This window comes from Pteropus alecto, unplaced genomic scaffold (genome assembly GCF_000325575.1).
Source record: "Pteropus alecto unplaced genomic scaffold, ASM32557v1 scaffold210, whole genome shotgun sequence".
NCBI classification, from domain to species: Eukaryota; Metazoa; Chordata; class Mammalia; order Chiroptera; family Pteropodidae; genus Pteropus; species Pteropus alecto.
Genome location: NW_006431288.1, coordinates 717,730 through 734,950, shown reverse-complemented (window position 1 = coordinate 734,950; position 17,221 = coordinate 717,730). Strand labels below are relative to the sequence as shown.

General features: G+C 37.2%; 1 long non-coding RNA gene across 1 annotated transcript in view; it reads right to left on the bottom strand.

Moving 5' to 3' along the window:
- LOC112470385 overlaps positions 1–17,221 on the bottom strand; it is a 79,192-nt gene that overhangs the window by 35,230 nt on the left and 26,741 nt on the right. The window contains exon 4 of the long non-coding RNA XR_003042972.1: positions 16,900–17,000. This is a non-coding gene — a long non-coding RNA (uncharacterized LOC112470385). The remainder of the gene's footprint in view (positions 1–16,899; positions 17,001–17,221) is intronic.

Below are 17,221 nucleotides of genomic sequence, written 5' to 3'. Positions count from 1 at the left end.
AAACCAGTTTGAAATGAAGAACACATTATCTGAGATGAGAAGTATATTAAATGGAATAAACAAAGTGGATAAAGAAGAGGATCAGATGTCCTATCTAGAGGATGGGAAAGCCAAGGACACATTCAGAATGGCAAGAGATGAGATGCCAAGACTATAAAAATAATTTAAGGAGCATATGGGACATGATTAAGGGTCCAAATATCCGTCTGATAGGCATAACTGAAGAAAATCAGATGTTGAACAGCTATTTGAAGAAATAATGATGGAAAATTTCCCTAACCTGGTGAAGGAAATGGACATAAAACCCCAGGAAGCTCAAAGAATTCAAAAAATCTGGGATCCAAAGAGGCCCACACCAAGACACATCATAATTAAAATGCCAAAGTTTAAATGCAAAGAAAGAATATTAAAAGCAGAAAGAGAAAAACAAATAATTACTTATAAGGGAATACCCATAAGATTGGCAGCTGATTTCTCAAAAGAAACTATGCAAGACAGAAGGGTTTGGCAAAAAAATTTGACAGGATGAGGACTCAGGATCTACAACCAAGAATAATTTATCTAGCAAAGCTATCATTTAGAGTTGAAGGACAGATAGAGCTTCCTAGACAAAATTAAGGTAAAGAAATTTATCACTACCAAGCCAGTACTACAGGAAATGTTGGAGGGACTTCTTTAAGAAGGAAAAACATGTATCAAAAAGAGGAATAAAGAATGATAACAACCCAAAGATAGAGTGGCTGAAAGGATAAGAAAACAAGACCCCTAAATATGAAAAGGAAGGGAATGGAAAAAGATATTGCTTTGATGAACCTAAAAGATATTTAAGTCAGACAGAGAAAGATGAACACTATATGATTTTACTTATATGTGGAATTTAAGGAATAAAAAGAACAAACTAATCAAAAACAGACTCACAAACATAGTGGACAATTTGATGACAGACAGAGGGATGGGAGGCTTAGGGGGGCTGGGAGAACGAGGTGAAGGAAAAAAAAAAGACCTAACAATCAATTGCAATGTATGGACCTTATTTGGATACTGATGTGAATAAAATTTTAATATAGATTTAAAAAAAGACATGTAAAAATAAAAGGCATTTCTGAATTTTTGAATAAAACTTATATGACATTATTGTGCCATTGAAATCATTTATACAAAGATTCTTGTGACAAAATTATTGGTCCTAGAAAAAGTTTATCTCTTATTCATTATTTGTCAATTCTTTATTGAAAATGTGGGCTCATTTGCAACACTTTACTTCGTCTAGACCCTAGTGTTTCCTAATTCAACAACCACTCTCTTTCTCTACCACACATTACCTGTCTCATTATTTAGAAATAGTATGAAAACAATGTAGTTTTCATTCCCATTAAATTATGGTGCTTTAAAGCTGCCCACTTATAGAATCAACAGTTGTCATTCTTCTTGAGAGTACAGGTATCTACTAAAACACCAAAGCTGTTACTCAGCAATGAGTATCAAAGATGACTTTCTTGGGTTCTCAGCTGGACAATAGACTTTGTCGAGAGAGAAAAGAAACTCTTAAATTCTGAAAGCTCCCTTTAAGCATTAGGAGCTAAATGTGGTCAGCTCAGATCATTGAGGTTTACAAAGAGTCTTGGGGCAGAGAGTCAGTGACATCAAGATAGTCTACTCCATGGGTTATTTCCATAGGAATCCAGTGCCTATGTCTTGGCCTTAGGTTGGGGCAGACACATGGCAAAAGAACACAAAGCCCTGGATGGACTGAGGGGAAAGCTAAATGCAAATGATGTGTGGTCTCCACTTCCCATTGGGAACTCTAGGGTATAAATGCCTCACTTAATTCCCCAAGACTATGTGAGATGCTCACAAGAGTCGAAATGGCCGCATGTTTAGAACAGGACAGATATGTATTGAGATATCCTTTATCCCCTCCTGTACCGCAGGATTAGGATTCTTCACACCTCTGCCTGCTGGTATGGGAGATAATCAGAATTTCTAGTAAGCCTCCAGTCAAAGGCTTCTCTTACCCAGGTCCTTCTCTACTTCAAATTTCCTGAATTATTTCTTAACTGTCATAGTTTTCTCCAAACTTACCATCTTACTCCCTTTGACCATAGTCCTCTAGTTGTCAATGTCCCTCAAGTTCATGAAAAATTGATATGATTTTTAGGTGGAGTCTGACCACAGCCATGGACAAGGGTATACCATTTCCTTTGCTCTGGACATTAATCCTGCTTTTAATGCAATCTAAGAATCCACCTCTGTTTTACTAATTATTTCACAATGTGGCCTTACTTTAAGTGTAATCAACCAAATTACAAGCCCTTTTTCAAACCAACTCTTTATCACCTTGTACTTATATAATATTTTTTTTTAACTTCAAGTCAGGACTTGACATTTTACCCAGTTAAATTTTATCTTATTGATTTTGGCCCATAACTCCAATCTTTTGAGATTATTTTGAAAGGCTGCCCAGTTCTGGCCATCTCTAATTCAACATTTTTATCAACCAATTATATGAAGACATAAAAGATATATATATCAAGCTGTGGGTAACACAGGAAGTCCTATATCCCTGGAGGCTTCCCTTTGGAATGGCTCTAAAGCATTAATCAGCACATAAAAGAACAAAAGAACTCCTCCCCTAATAAAACACAATACAAAGCTTGCCAAGCTTTTTAGAGAAAAGCTCCAGAAATGTGTCTGGCCTAGAATGCAGGCTTCCCTAAATCAGTTCAGAGCACAGGAGGTCAAGTCAGACAGACTTATATTGGGGTCCCAGCTATGGGAAAGTTATTGTCTTTCTAAGCCTCAATTTTCTTATTTGAAAAATAGAAATTATAAAAGCAAGCACCTCTGACTACCTAATAACCATCGCCTATCCAAGACATTCTCAATCCCCACACCCAAAGCACACTGTGATTTGTTCAATCAGGAGAGACACTTTCCTAACACATGGGGTGGCACCTTCACCTATTATAGATCTGAAGTCCAACAGCGCTTCTACCATACAGTAATCAAAATATAAGATAAATAAATTAGCCCACTCATGGTAGCCAGAAGTTCCTTTCTCATGTACACCTTGGCTAATATTCTACCATATTATGGTGTTGGACCATTATAAATTCATTTGCTGATAGTTTTAAGTGTTTAATAAATACTTATTTCCTTTTCCTTTATTCTTTTTTTCATTTTTTTTTTCTTAAGGATTCCTCTCTTACCAGGAGCAGGAGAAGGAAGAGTTAGTAGTCGTTAGAGAGTGAGCTCTAGACAGACTACCTGGGTTCAAATAACAGCTCTGCTGCTTACTAGCTATGTAACCTTGCAGGGATTACTTATTCTGTCTGAATTTCTTCATTGGTGAAGTGTGGTTAATAATATCCATCTGATAGGCTTGTCATGAGGGATATGGATGAGCACATATAAGGTGACTGATATATTTATCTATTTTTATATGTAAAATTTTATTTTTTATATATTTTTATTACATTTATTGGGGTGACATTAGTTAGTAAAATTGTATAAATTTTAAGTGTACAATTCAATAATATATCATATGTATATTGCATGTGTGTTCATCATCCGAAGTTAAATTTCCTACCATCACCATGTATTTGACCCTCTTTATCGTTTGCTTCTTTGCTTCCCCTACTTCCCTCTGGTAACATATGTATGACATCATGTGGCTTTCAACTTTTTCTGTCTGACTTATTTCACTTTGCATGATAACCTCAAGATCCATCCATGGTGTCACAAATGACAGTATTTCATCTTTTTCTTATGGCTGAGAATATTCCATTGTACATATGTACCATATCTTCTTTATCTAATCATCTATCTAAGGGCATTTTGGTTATTTCCATATTTTGGCCATTGTGAATAATGCTGCTATGAATATTGGGGTGTGTATATCTTTATGGATAAATATTTTCAAATTTGGGGGGGGGTAAATACTCCCAAATTTGGGGAGGGATTGCTGGGTCATTTGGTAATTCTATTAATTTTTTGAGGCATTTTTATGCTGTTTTCTCTAGCAGCTGTACTAATTTACATTCCCACCAGCAGTATACAAGGGTTCCTATTTCTTCACAATCTCTCTAATACTTGTTATTATTTATCCTGTTGATGATAGGCATTCTAACAAGTGTGAGGTGGTACCTCATTGTGGTTTTGATTTGCATTCCTAATAGCTAGCAAAGCTGAACATCTTTTCATATGTCTGTTGGACATTTGTATGTCTTCTTGAGAGAACTGTCTGTTTAGACATATTTATTTCTACTAAGTCTATTCTCTTTACTTAAAATGTAAACCTTCCTCTCTCTTCTAATTTGTGTTGCCCCTTTCTAGCCAGCTCCAGAAGTTAGCACCAAGAAATCTCCCTTACTTAAGTTTTATTACTTAATTCTCTCCTGGCTGATTATTCCTTTATGATCTTCACACACCATTTAAATTTCAAGATACCTCCTATATTTACATACACCATTACATAAAAGAAATAATCAATTTAAGTACTTTTTCGGAAAAATAAAAGAACACTATTACAATAAATATATGCACTGTTTGTTCATGTCCAGTTTCCAAAACCTAAATATACACATATGTTTTAAAGTGACTATCATTAGTAATACTGTATTGTATTTTTAAAATTTGCTAAGAATAAATCTTAAAAGTTCTCATCACAAGAAAAAAATTATAACCATGTGTAGGTATGGATGTTAATTAGACTTATTGTGTTACAATACATACAAATATCAAATCATTATGTTGTACATCTGAAATAATTATAATATTATGTCAATTGTATCTCAATAAAAATTAAATGAATATTACTATGTCAGACCTATAGGAATGACAAGTGAGGGGTGGAAAGAATAACAGAAATCTCTCACATATGGACTACAAAGCTCAGCTGATCGTCTTGCAAAGATCTTGGATGCTATTGATCACAAAGGAGAAAAAGAAAAAAGAATATAGATGATTCAATATGATCCATTGTTCTTGGAAAATACAAATTAAAATGTGTCTTCTTAAAATATAACATTATAACTGTCTTTTAAGTGGTAGTAAATCTTTTTTGAGATCTCTTTATTGTAGTAAAAAAATAACATAAAATTTACCATTTAACCATTTTTAAATGTACAATTCAGTGGCATTAAGTACATTTACAACACTGTGCAACCATTATCGTTATCCATTTCCAGAAATTTTCATCATCCCAAACAGTTATTAATTTTGATGAAATTCAGTTTATCTTATCTATTGTTTCTTTTGTTGTCTGTGCTTTCACTATAGTATCCAAGAAATCATCATTAAATCTAATGAGCTTTCCTTCTATATTTTATAGCTTTATAATTTTAGTTCTTATGTTTAGGTCTTTATTTTATTTTGAGCTAATTTTGTATGTGGTGTTAGATATGAGTTCAAATTTATTCTTTTCATGTAGATATCCAGTTTTCCCAGCACCAGTTGTTAAAAAGACTGTCCTTTGCCATTACATGTTCTTAGCATCTTTTTCAAAAATCAATTGACCAGATATGTGAAGGTTTATTTATGGGCTCTCTATTCTATTCCATTGATCTATTTGTCTGTGTGATACTATATGCTAGTATCATACTGTTTTGATCACTGTGTGATACTAACATATGATCTTTCCTGGACAATGTTCCATGTGCATTTGAGGAAAATGTGTATTCTGCTGTTATTGGGTGAACAATATATATCTGTTAGGCCCATTTGGGCTGGTCTTGTTCAAATCCTCTATTTCCTTAATGATCTTTTATCTGGTTGTTCCAGCCATTATTGAAAGTGGGATATTAAAGCTTCTAACTATTATCGTAGCACTATTGACTTCTCCCTTCAATCTTGTCAATGTTTGTCTCATATATTTTGAGGCTCTTTTGTTTGGTGCACATTTTTTAATAATTATTAGATTTCCTTTTTAGTCTGATATTGGTATAGCCACCCTAGTTCTCTCTTAATGGCTCTTAACATATCTTTTTTTTTCATTCTTTCACTTTGACTCTATTTGTGTTGTTTAGGTCTAAAGTGAGTCTCTCTTTTTTTTTAAATTTTTTAATTGCATTTGGCATATAATATTATGTTAGTTTTATGTGTACAACATACTGATGAGACATTTTTATAACTTACAAAGTGATCACACCAATAAATCTAGTACCCATTGACAGCATAAACAGTTATTACAACATTATTGACTATATTCCTTATGCTTTAATTTACATCCGCATGACTATTCTGTAACTACCAATTTGTACTTATTAATCCCTTCTCTTTTTTCACCTACACAACCCTCCTCCTATTTGGCCACCATCAAAATGATCTCTGTATCTACAAGTTTGTTTCTGTTTTATTTGTTTGTTTTGTTCTTTAGATTCCACATGTAAGTGAAATCATTTGGCTTTTGTCATACTCTGTATGACTTACTCCACTCAGCACAATACCCTCTAGGTCATCCATGTTGTTGCAGATGGTAAGATTTCATTCTTTTTTATAGCTGAGTAACAGTTCATACATACCACTTCTTCTTCCTCCAGTCCATTAATGGGCACTTAGTTTGCTTTCATATCATGGCTATCATAAATAGTTCTGCAATGAGCATATGGAAGCATTTGTATTTTCAAATTAGTGTTTTGAGTTTCTTCAGATAAATACCCAGAAGTGGGATTACTGTATCCTTCTTCGTCACTCTTTATAGCCTTTATTTTAAAGCCTATTTTGTCTGGTATAAGTATTGCTACCCCAGCTTTCTTTTTCATTCCCATTTTCATGAAATGTCCTTTTCCATCCTTTTACTTTCGGTCTCTCTGTGTCTTTTGATCTGAAATGAGTCTCTTATAGGCAGCATATGTAAGTGTCTTGTTTTCTTATCTATTCAGCCATCCTATCTTTTGATTGGAGCACCTAATTCATTTACATTCAAAGTAACTGCTGATATGTGGTTATTGCCATTTTATTATTCATAATTTTTATTTTTTTTCTTTTTTTTTTTTTCTTCTTAAAGAAGTCTCTCCAACATTTTCTGTAATACTGGCTTGGTGGTGATGAACTCCTTTGGCTTTTTCTTGTCTGGGAAGCTCTTCATCTGTCCTTTGATTTTAAATGATAGCTTTGCTGTGTAGGGTAATCTTGTTTGTAGGTCCTTGCTTTTTATCACTTTGAATAGTTTATGCCAATCCATTCTAGCCTGCAAAGTTTCTATTGAAAAATCAGCTAATGATCTTATGGGAGCTCCCTTATAAGTAACTAATTGCTTTTCTCTTGCTGCTCTTAAGTTTCTCTGCCTTTAACCTTTCACATTTTAATTATGAAGTGTCTTATTGTGGGCCTATTTTGGTTCACCTTGTTTGGGACTCTCCGTGATTCTTGAGCTTACATGTCTATTTTCTTCTCCAGGTTAGGGAAGTTTTCCATTATTATTTCTTCAGATAGTTTTTCAATTCTTTGCTCTTTTTCTGGTACTTTTGTGATGTAAATGTTTGTATGCCTGATGTTGTTCCAGAGGCCTCTTAAACTATCCTCATTTTTTTTTTTTACTGCTCTTATTGGATATTTTCTGCTACCTTATCTTCCAAATCACTGATTTGATCTACTTCATTTAATCAACTGTTGCTTTCCTCTAATGTATTCTTTTTAGTTATTGTATTCTTTATTTCTTACTGGTTATTTTTTGTTTTCTATCTCCATTTTTATATTTCCTATCTCTTTGTTGAAGTTCTTACTGAGATCATTGAGCATCCTTATAACCAGTGTTTTGAACTCTGCATCTGGTAGATTGCTCGTCTCCATTTTGTTTAGTTCTCTTTGTAGAGTTTTGTTCTATTCTTTCTTTGTGACATGTTTCTCATCATTTTGGCTACCTTCCTGTTTTTATTTCTGCATATTAGGTAGAGCTTCTGTGTCTCCCAGTCTTGGTAGAGTAGCCTATGTGGTAGGTGTCCTGTGAGGCTCAGTAGCATAGTCTCCCTGGTCACCTGAGACAGGTACCCCAGGTATGTCCCTTATATGGGTTGTATATACCCTCCTGTTATATTTGAGCCTTGATTGCTATTGGTACATCAATGGGAAGGATTGACCCTCAGTCTGATTGGTTGTGATTACTGGCTATGACTACAGTGGAGGAGCTATTGTGCAGGGCCTAACCCTAGGAGTAGGATTTACTTTAGGGGGAATCTGGTACCTGCGTGGAGGAGCTATTGTGCAGGGCCTAACCCTAGGAGTAGGATTTGCTTTAGTGGGAATCTGGTACCTGCCAATTCTTTTCTTTGGGTGTGTCACTTGTAGAAGTGATTGGGTGCTGCTGTGGTGTGGTCTGAAGCTGTCCACCAGGTGTGTTCATTCTGGTGCCTCTTGGGAAGGGCTCTGGTACAGGCACAGTCATTTGTTGCCTGTGCCCTGCCCTGGGCCACTTGATATGAGCAACAAAGTGATCTGCAGATGGTTGCCACTTGTGCTGCTCTTAGAGGTGCCTGGTAGATGCTAAGTTGTGAACCTAGGCTGCTGCCACTAGTACCAGGCTTGGGGAAGCTTAGTAAGAGGTATGGGACATGCTGAGACCAGATGCTTCTTGTTGGGAGTTTGTGAACCTTTGAGGAATTTTAGGAACATGAGCTAAGACATGGAAAGATCATGTTGTTTATATGGAAAACTGACTGGAGGCAGTTTGGATGGGCCCACAAGTTGGGTTGGGCAGGGACTCAGGAAATCATCAGAGTAAGACGAATGGTTTTAGCTAAGTTAAAAAAGACTCAGATATAGCACCTGACTGTGAGCACAGGCTAGGTCAGGGGAAGGCGCAACAAAGGAACCATGGCTTCTGCCAGCACTCTGGGAGAAAGCTGCCCTTCCAGCCCTCCTTCTGAGTCCAGACAATTCACTTCCTTCTCGGATGTACCTGGTGCCTTTTGAGCTGTTGCCCCAGTGCTGATGCTCAGAACAAGTGAGTCCATTAGTGAGTAAGTCTATGTGCAGGCCCTTTAAGAGAAATGCCTGGATCTTCAGCATCTCTCCATCTTACTCAGCCACAATCTCCTTTGGTTTTCACAGCCAGAGCTTATGAGGACTTCTCTCTCCTGCATTGGAACCCTGGGGTGGGGATCCCAGTGTGAGACTAGGACCCATCACTCCTCATAGAGGTGCCTTCACAACCAAGGTATCCCCTTCCAATTCTCAACTGTCATACGTGGGTGTGGGAACAGGCTGTTTTGCATCTCCACCTCTCCTACCAGTCTTAAAGTGCCCTCTTTTGTGTATCCTTAGTTATAGGACTTCTGTTCAGCTAGACCTCAGGTGCTTCTCAACAATGGTTGTTCTGAAGTTTAGTTGTAATTTTGATGCAGTTGTGGGAGAATGCAAGCACAGCATTTACTTACTCCACCACCTTTACTGAAAGCCTAAAGTGAGCGTCTTTTGACAGCATTTAATTAGATCATTTTTTAAAGATCCATTCTGTTGATCTATTCCTTTTTGTTGGGGAGTTTAATTCATTTACTTTTAATGTAATTACTGATAAGAAAGGACTTACTTCTGACATTTGTTATTTGCTTTCCATTTCTTCTTTTCTCCATTATTGCTTTCTATTGTGTTTAGTTGATTTTTTTTTTTTTTGTAGTGACACGTTTTGATTCCTTTCTCACTTCTTTCTGTGTATATTCTGTAGATACTTCCTTTGTGGTCACCATGGAGACTACATGCATGATCCTAAAGTTGTAACAATCTAATTTGAATTGATAGCAGCTTAACTTCAATCACATACTAAAATTGTAATCCTATACAGCTTTGAATCCCACTTTATGTTATTAACACCACAACTTTTGTCTTTATACATTGCCTAATAACATAAATTTATAAGCCTTTTCTATACATTTGTCTCTTAAATGTGGTAGAAAATAAAAAGTGAAACTATAAACCAAAATTACAATGGCTTTTAAATTCATCCATGTCTTTAACTTTATAAGGGATTTTTATTTCTTTATACAGCTTCAAGTTGCTATCTAGTGTTTTTTCATTTCAACGTGAAGAACTCCCTTTAGCATTTCTTGTAGGGCACATCTAGTTATAATAAACTCCTTCAGCTTTTGTTTATCTAGGATTGTCTTAATTTCCCCTTAATTTTTGGAAGAGTTTTGCCAGATACAGAATTTTTATTTGACTATTTTTTTATCACTTCAAATATTATCTTCTGGCCTCCAAAGTTCCAGATGAAATATTGGTTAATAATCTTATTAAGGATCCCTTGCACATAAAGAATTATTTATTTTTTGCTGCTTTCAAGATTCTCTCTTTGTCTTACAGATTCAACAATTAGATTACAATGTGTAGGTCTCTCTGGATTTATCCTACTTGGAATTTTTTGAGCTTCTTGGAATTTTTTGAGCTTCTTGGATTTGTAGATTTACATATTTTATCAAATGTGAGAAATTTTCAGCCATTATTTCTTCAAATAATCTTTCTACACCTTTCTCTCTCTTCTCTTCTGGAACTCCCACAATTCTCATGGTTCTCTTCATAGTGTCCAAATCCCTTAGGCTCTGTTTACTTTTCTTCGTTCCCTTTTTTTTCTACTCCTCAGACTTGATAATTTTAATTATCCTATGTTGTTCATTGTTTCTTCTGCATGCTCAAATCTGCTCTTGAACCCCTAGTGAATTTTTTACTTCAAGTATTGTATCTTTCATCTAGACTTTCTATTTGGTTCCTTAACATAATTTATATCTCTTTCTTTATATTTACAATTTATTTTATGTTGTTTTCCTGATACCCGTTAGTTTATTTTAACTCTTTAACTCTTTGAGCATAATCAATAGGTAGTAATTTATATGGGTATATATTTGTCTTTTCAGTTAAACTGTAAGCTCCTTAAATATAGTGACTATATCATATATTTATACTTAATAAACTTCTGTGTTCTTGGCATCATCTGATGGAAAGAAAATGTGCCCCGTTTCAATAAATCTGAGTTTAAAATCTCACTTCCTGCTACATGACCTTGTACATCAACCTTAACATCAACCCTTAACATCAACTTCCCAGCTTCCTCAAAAAGTTAGTCAGGATAATAACTCAAACACTGGAAGTGGAAATGCCTGTTACATAATAGGCATTCAGGACAGGACATTTATTGTATGTAATTTGTGGCAGTAAACAAATTCTCTTCTAAATGGTACATATCTGCTCATCTTTCTAGTTAACTGCTTCCTCTGTACAAAGGTTTGAGATCAAACCCAGGATAACCAAAATTTCTATATTTGTTTTTGACCTCAGCCCAGCATTGTTTTGGCACTACCACTGACATGTTCAAGTTGCCCCTGTTCTGTACCTACTTTGCATTCTATCCTGGCTACTTGGAAAGGCACATTAGGGAAAACTCAGATCTCTGGACAATAGATAATTTACTTTAGGACACTCCTCATACTTTTTCTACCTCCTAGGAGTCCAGTTCCCAAGCATGATAGATTCATCTTAGGGAGAGAAAGTAAAACCACCATCACAAGATTTTTCCTTGAAACACTTGTAATTCTTGATTTATAGATCTTTATTTATGTGTATGTGTGTATATATGCCTATATATTTTTTTAACCATACCTCATGATTGATTTGACCAACTCTAGAGATAGGAAACAAGAGAGTTATTTCCCTTTTTCCCTGTGTATGTTTGGAACCAACTGAAAGGAGAAGATGAAATACTAACATCATTGCTGAGAAGCTAAAATACTAACATCAATACTAACAGCATGGCTTAGATGTGCAGCAACAATGGGCTTCTTAACAATTAAATTCAACAGACTTAACCACCCAGCCATGGCAGTCTTAGACCAGATACACCTCACCTGCAGGAGCATGGCCTACCTTCTCTAATCTCTGCTACCAAAACAGATACAAGGAGCATGGAAAGAAGAAGATATTGAACTACACATGCCCAGCTCCCAATGCCCAGTTTACCAATCAGAATAATCATTTCTCATTTAAGTACAACTTGATTTACAAATCTTCTGGGATTTTTGAAGAAGTTCTTTTGAACATAGACAGACTAGACAAGAAAGAGGCCTTTCCAGCTGGATGAACCAGAGGTTGCCACTGAGGAGAGATGGAAGGCTGCAGCCAAACTTCTCAAGGAAGAGAAGAAGGATTTTCCCTTATTGCCTTGATGCAGCAGGGAAAAATATTGCAACCTGGCACATATTGCTGCTCCTCCCATTCCACTGCTGCTCTAGTAACAGTTTCTGACAACAAAATGTGTATGGAATGTGCACTCATGTTAAATTACTGCTCTTTCCTGGGAGAAGATAAAAGGCATTTCTCTTGTGTGAATTACTGAGTAATAAATGGATCATAGGTAGTATTGCATGATGGCTCAGGAGCTAAATTGCCTGTAGTTGTATTTCAGCTGTGTGTCTTTGGACCAATTACTTAACCTTTTGATGCCTCAATTTCTTCATCTACAATAAAGTGATTTATAGTAGTGCCTGCCTTGTAGAGTTGTTTTCAGACTTAAATAAGTTAATATATCTAAACTATTTAGAACAATATTGCCATATGCTCCATAATTGTTGGCTATTGTTATTACCTAGTTTTCAATTACCTTCACCAAAAAGAAGATGTAGAGACATGGACTGTTCAGAAACTGGCTTGTTATACATAAATATACTCTCTCAAACTTATATTGCTTATTTTACAACCCTAATCTCCTCTGATTTTCAGAGCCTAGGGGTTAATCTGGGGCCATAGACTCTAAGACATTAGGAAAAATTCACAAGAACACCAGTGATATTTGACAGTGGAAGGAGAGATGTGATTTCAACAGCACTTTGCATTGTGTGCATAGGTCATTCTAATTTCCATTTTTCTTCTTTCCAAATAGTTGTCTCTATATCCACCAACTCAAGTCATGGCTCACCTGCGCCATATATGAGAGGAGGGTGGCTAGAGTAGCGAGTTTACAAGTTTCTAAAGCCAAAGACTTTTCTCCTTACTCATAAGTCCCATTACTTCAGAATGTATTGTGGGCCTGGAGATGGGATGAGACTGAGGCAAAGAGTAATCTGTATGCTGTAAGTGCTTGTGCTAGAGTATTGGCAGAAACTGTGTCAATGACAGCTTGAAAGGAGTCAGGGAGAACATCATGGCTGGGCGGCAGAGAGAATCTAATCCCACATGAGGTATCAGGGAGCCAAATGGCAGATCAAAGCCAGAACCAAAGCAGGGCTTGGTGGCCACAGATTAGAAGCCAGAGGAACACAATGGGGCTGACTGGGTTACTGGAAAAATGTCAGCTGCTGGGCACAGGGAGCTGGCAAAAGGTCACCAGCCTCTGCAAGTTTTCAGAAGTCCCTAAGTGCAGCATCTGGATTCATTAGTAGGCTGTCATAGATGTTCAGAAGTGAAAACTTTATTTGAGACTTTGAAGGTAGGTTAGGCTGCTAGGAGGACCCTAGATATTGTGGTACTGAATAGGAATCTGAGATAGCTCTGCCACCCCACAACTTTGCCTCCTTTTGAGAGGTTGTGAATATATATATTTGGATTATATAGTAATAATTATAATTGCTATTACATTTATTAAATGTCTTCTCTTCCAAGAACTGTGCTAAGAGATTCATATTCATCACCTTATTTAATGCTTCCTCAGAGAGGCACTTGTATTACCCTTCACAAACTCTAAGATGTAAGCTCTATGTCTTCGGCCAATGGACTTGGCCTGTATCATTTCCTACTATGTACCCAGGACCAAAAACCGCATGTGTGAGTCCAGAAAATGTGCTTAATCAATATTGGCTGAATACTTATCTCTGTTTTCAAATGAGTACACTGAATCTTAGAAAGGTTAATTGACTTTCTCAAAGTTACATAAGTGATAAGAATGAAGTCAGAATTCAAACCCAAGTCTGGCTGACTCCTCGGCCTGTTTGCTTTTCCATTTTTCTATTTTGTAAATAATGGAAAGAATACTGGGTTGGCGTCAGGATGCCTAGCTTCTATGTCTAGTTCTACCTTTAATTGTATGACCTTAGGCAAGTGACTTCACTTATCTGGGATTTGATTTTCTCTACTACATATTAAAGAAGTCTAAGTGGATAATGTCCAAGATTGCTTCCAGCTCTCTTTGGTCTGTGACCTCCATGGGTCAAGGGAGCCCCGTAGACTTGGTCTGAGTCACAGTGAGGTGCTCCTTAGGAAGCAGAGACATGGAAAGGTCAGCTTATGGGAGGCTTGACCAAAAACTTGGAAAATATGGGGCAAGGAGCTGCCACAGTAGATGGCAGATACCTCTCTCTCTCCTGTCAGAGAGGTATTTCATATCCTTATCTCCATGGGGGAGTGGCTGCTGTTCTCCAACCCAGGTCACTGATACTCTGAAACTCGGGAAGTTAAGCAGCTTACTGCTTTCAGAGCCTCGTGACCATTCCAGTGAGGGGAGGGATGACCACTGATGATTAGCACTAGTTGACATGTGGGGATTAGAAAATTCTGAATTCAAGATGCTAATTTCAGTCACATTCACAAAATCTCCTTAATTAAAGTTTCATTGTCAATTTAGGTTTTAAACATTCTTTCTCAGTAAGGTTCATCCATTTAAAACACAGTGGCCCAGAAGAGTGAACTTTGAAACAACCACAGAGTTGCTTTGAATCATGTGTTATATTAAAGATGCCTGTATTAGATTTAACAAGGTTTCACAGCCTCAGTTTTAATACTATTATTAAAAATAGTTTGTGTGTGTTTGTACAGGCTTATTCCCAATGGATCATACCATTTTCTTTTCAGGAACTCCAAAGCAGCTAACTCACACACTTTGGCATCCCTTTCCTCTGTTCCGTAGCTGCCTTTATTTAGTGAGGTGAAGAAGATTAAGTTACATTAGAGTGGTAACCCCTTTAGGGGGTCAGAGACCTCTTTCAGAATCTGATGAAACCTATGGATCATCTCCACTTCCACTCTCTCATTCCCAGGTCATAAGTAGACATACTCACAAAATGTTACACACAACTTCATGTGGTTTTAAGGCTCCTCTGAAGCCCATCCATAGAGGACTCTAACACTTTATTAAAATGTGGGTTATTTCAATACATGGTGCTGAGAATAATGGACATTGCTATACAAAAAAAGAAAAAAATTAACCTTGACACTTACCTCACACCTTACATAACCTTCACTCTAAATATATTATAGGCCTAAGAGTAAATGCTAAAACTAGAAATATTCTAGAAAAGAATATAGATCTTTGTGACCATAGGTTAGGCAAAGACTTCTTAGATATGACACAAAAAACATTTTGTATAAAAGAAAAAAGCGACAAACTGAATTTCATCAAAACTAAAAAGCTTACTCTTTGGAAGATATTGTTAATAAAATAAAAAGTCAAGTCACAAACTGGAGAAAGTATTTATAAAGCATCTGTCTCTGTCTTTCTCTTAGGAAACTCGCCCAGAGTCTTGCCCAGCAATGTTTGCTTGTCTTTCATTGTTGACCCTTAGCTGTATAGAAGACTGGGAAAGGTAATCTTTTAGCCAGACCTAGCACTGCTGAAATAACACTGGGTTCTGTGACCAAAACAGAAGAGAGGAATGCACACTGGGTAGGCAACCGAGAACATGACACATCTACATTGCAAACTTTTGAAAGAAAACAGAATCTCAACAGATGATAACCAAGAACTTCGAACTAGTCTGGCCCTATCCTCAGGGCTTAGTCTCTGGCCTGGAGCTCTGACTACCAGAGCACAGGCCTAACACACAGGAAGCTGTGAGGGAAGACTTATGTTCTATCTTGTAATTAGTGGACTGTAGGGGAAAGGGCTGTACAGAGAAGGAAGAGAGATCCCTGAAGGCAAACTGCCCACAGGGCTTATAGAGGAAGTGGTCCTAAATTTGGCCTTCACAGCAAGTAATTTCAGGAAGCAGAGTGAAGGAGGGGCCTTGGACTCAAGACATAGGAGCAGGTAGTTGAGTGCTGCATTCAAGGATTAAAACTGTGATAAGCCTAACCATAGCAGGAGGGGTTTGTTGAGAAGTGGAAGTTAAAGTTAGTCTGGGCCAGGTTGAGGTGAGTCATGAAAGCCAGAAAGAGAACTTTGAGCTTGATGACAAAGTAGGTGGACCCTCCTTCTAGAACCAAGGGATGACTCAATTCGTGTTGATTTATTCAGATCTGCTGCTCTTTCTCCGAACAGACCTGTAGTCATTGACTTTCTCCATATCCATCTTTAGAGAAAATATGCTCGTTTATTTCAGGGGAGAAAAATACCTTTTGCTGCACCAACCACAGGCCTTGACAACTGACTTCCATTACTCTACTGCAGAACCAGAGTACAGTTTCAGAGTCTTCCTCAGCACAGCATACAAAAAGGTATTACCCAGTGATTAGAGTTGCTGTTCTGGACACACCCTGTATGATAGGACTGACAAACCCAGCCTTTTGGTCCCTTGTCTTCCACCCCACCTGCGCTGCCAGTGCCTCCCACTGAACTTCTACCATCATTTCTCTGCTGCTATGGACATCCTTCAGGCTGAAGCTGTTTTTTTCTATCACCACTAATATTCATTTAAACCTGATTTCACCTGGAAAAGAATGTTGGACTTGAACCAGAGCCCAGTGTGACATGGCCATGGCTAGATCCCTTAAGAATGACCCTGGAAAGATTAGTCTACCTTAGTACACAGGACAGCCAGGAACTGGGGAGGAGGGTAGACAGATGGATCAGAAGTAAGTAGAGCTGTTGGGATTCTGCCACAATGACCCAGACTTAAGGAGATGGCAGCCTGAACCAGGGTAGGAATAGAGACATGAGACAATGTCAGAAACTCACAAAGACAAGTGAGAGGTCTTATTGGGAGAACAGGGAGCTTAATAATCCAGTGTGGAGAGATCTGATTACATCCATTGTCGCCGCTTACCCACCTGACAACAGGCAAAACATTTTAAGGGTGGATTTAGGGATGTGAAGCTCTGTTCATCCCTGGAGTGTCTTCTTCAGATCTCTCAAAGCTTTAGTTCACTTCCTTGAATAAAGCAAAAGACAAGTGATAACTGAGGTAGCTGTTCTTGTTTGAAAATCAGGGGATAAAACAAGGTGGTTTTGAAAGCTTTTAAAGGCTTCCATCCTCTTCTAACACAGCATCAGAGGAGAGACTTTGCCTTATGCTCTTTTCATATGCGTGTATCTGTCTCAGAATCTCCATAGTGACGCTGTGTATGTTTGCACGCTGAAAGCTTCCAGAGG